Source organism: Terrapene carolina, unplaced genomic scaffold, assembly GCF_002925995.2.
Source record: "Terrapene carolina triunguis isolate 2854851 unplaced genomic scaffold, T_m_triunguis-2.0 Scaffold85, whole genome shotgun sequence".
NCBI lineage: Eukaryota > Metazoa > Chordata > Testudines > Emydidae > Terrapene > Terrapene triunguis.
In genome coordinates this window covers 51,718,059-51,720,757 of record NW_020664436.1, presented here as the reverse complement: position 1 = coordinate 51,720,757, position 2,699 = coordinate 51,718,059, and the positions used below count along the sequence as shown (strand labels likewise).

General features: G+C 50.5%; 1 protein-coding gene across 1 annotated transcript in view; it reads left to right on the top strand.

Annotated features, from left to right (window-relative positions):
- The first annotated feature begins 335 nt into the window (after positions 1-335).
- The window catches only part of TBPL1 (TATA-box binding protein like 1), an 18,839-nt gene continuing 16,475 nt past the window's right edge, over positions 336-2,699 (top strand). Inside the window, exon 1 of the mRNA XM_024208105.3 lies at positions 336-453. The gene's annotated coding sequence lies outside the window, so the exon portion shown is untranslated. The remainder of the gene's footprint in view (positions 454-2,699) is intronic.

Below are 2,699 nucleotides of genomic sequence, written 5' to 3'. Positions count from 1 at the left end.
CTTGCGCTGCACTGCCCAAGCATTGACCTCGCGGGCTGCTGAGCAGTGAACGGAGCCTGGGCGCTCGCACGGGCCGCCACTAGCAACCCAGGCGCAGCTCCGACTGCAAAAGAGGGTAAAAAAAGGCTCGAGCCCGCTCTGCCCTGAACAGGACGCTCGGCTCCTCTCCTCGTTCCGCAAATGTCCCCACGCGCACACTGCTCTGGGCTGCCTAGCGCGAGGGAGGGAGGAAGGAGAGAAAACCCGGAAGCGCGCGCCCAGCGCGGCCCTCGTGGCACTTCCGGCGGCGGCCGTTCTAGCCGGAGCCGTCTCTATGGCCGCCGCGTTTTGCGATGTTTATTGTCGCGGGGACAGGGCCCGGGACCCGGAACAACAAAGAGCGAGAGCGACGGGGCGCGTAGCAACCGGGCCGCGCGCGGCGGAGCCGGGGACACTCAACCGCCGGCCCACGCGGTAACTGCAGCCGCCGCCGCCCACCCGCGGCGCTGGCCGGGGAGGGTCTGGCGCTGGGGGCGGGCGCTGCGGGGCCGGGACGCGGGGGCGGCGGCAGGGGGCGGCCTGGCAGGCAGGTGCCGCGGGTGGGGACGGGGGGCGCCAGTCTGGGCCCGCGGTCTGAGCCCGATCCCCCAAGAGCGAGCGCTGAGCCCCTCGCGGCCTCTCTGTCGCCCCCCACCCCAATAAAGGCGCCTTTGGGTGCTGCCCCCTGCGGAGCGGGGCCGGGGGCGCAGGGCTCGGGCTCCTCAGCCCCGTGGCGCTCCCACGTCCGCTCTCGCCTAGTGGTTCGTTTCTGGGCGGTGTGGGGCAGAGATCCGAGCAATGTCTGGGCCTCCCCTTCCCCTGTCCCAACAGCTGGTGTGCTGCAAAAATAACGGTGTGTGCACAGAACGTCGTTCAAGCCCTGGGGCAGCCGCCCCATTCTCTCCCTGCCCCCCTTTCCAGGGGAAGGGGAAAGTAAGGCGGAGGAGAACGAGACAAGAGCATCCACCATGGGAAACACTGTTTCCTGGCAACCAGTAGGGGCTCCTCAAAATGGCAAATACTTAACCAACCCTTTCCACCCCCACTCCTCCCAAACGATGATTTTTGTAAGTTTTTAAAATAACATTTGTTGGTTAGATTAAACCCTGGTGGTGGCATGTTAAACTAGATATAGAATCTATCCCAGGTGATCAGCGTTGTGAAATGGAAACTGTCAAATGATTTAGGCCTGAAATCTATGCTTTGTAGTTTAACAAAAGTTAAGCAAAAATCTAACATTCATATGTTTCCATGAAAAGATTTTGGCTAAGTTTAAAAAACAAATCATTGCTAAAAATGATTACTTACTTTTCTCTATTTATGTTCATTTATGTTTTGTACTTCATTCAGTTTGTCCCAAAACAAGAATCTAGTCAGTTTTATTTTTTGGTTCTGATACAGCAGCATGATCCAACCTAGACATTGCAGCAACTACTGCAAATGAATGTTTAACACACCTTTTATAAAAAGCTTTTAAAGCTATTTTTTATATATTTAATGAAAATATTTCTATAAATATTAGGCTTTATAAAGCCTCTTTTCCTCGCAAAACCTAGATTGGGGACCTAAAGTTCCTGACAATGTCCCTAAGAAAAATATGAGTGGAGCATGTTAACAATTTTGTGCTGCTAAGTAAGTGCTCTGTAAAAGGAAAAATTAACCTAGAAGCAATGGGTCTTGGATGCAGTGAGTTTCCTAAACTGTGAACCTGTAGAGAATCACCAGCTCAAAAGAGGAAATACTTTCTTGGCAGTGGATACAAGCAATAATAGTTATATGCCGCAGCACTTAAAGGAACCTCAGTAGGAACCAATGCCCCTTTGTGGTAGGTGCTGTACAAACACACAGACTCTGGCCTAAAAGCTTACAATCTATAAAAAACAAAAATTAAAATAAACACAACACACCAAACACAAGGGAGGGAAATGAGATACAGTGCAAACAAAATATTACTTTAGGCATTACGATGGCCATCTTTGATCAGAGGAAAAAATTTTCCTCTGATCAGCTTGACAGCCATGTCATGTGATGGTTATGATATTCAGAGACAAAATAACTATCATCTGGTATCCTTATGTAGGGATGGGTTCTTTCTTCCCTGGCTGACTGACAGTCAACTAATTAGGAAACTAAGAGGAACCACTGCATGACAACTCTGTGTGTGTGTGAAAGAGATTGTAATATACATATTACATACACTCACACAAAAACATACACCAGACCCAGCAGACCACCAATCAGGTGAAGGGAAAGGTTCATCCTCTTCTTCTAAAGTTTGTTTTTAGTGTGCAAGAAGTTGGACTCTCAAACCATCTCCCCACTGAGACTATAGAGGCATTACACAAGTGCTACTGGAACTCCTATGAGTAGGGTCCTACCAAATTCACAGTCCATTTTGGTCAATTTAATGGACATAGGATTTTAAAAATCGTAAATTTCATGATTTCAGCTATTTAAATCTGAAATTTCACAGTGTTGTAATTGTAGGGATCCTGACTCAAAAATGAGTGTGGGGAGAGGGGGGTCACAAGGTTATTGTAGGGGGTTTGCGGCACTGCTACCCTTACTTCTGTGCTGCTGCAGGCGGTGGTGCTGCCTTCTGAGCTGGGCTCCTGGCCGGCTGCTGCCGATCTTCAGCTGCCCAGCTCTGAAGGCAGCGCCGCTGCCAGCAGCAGCACAGA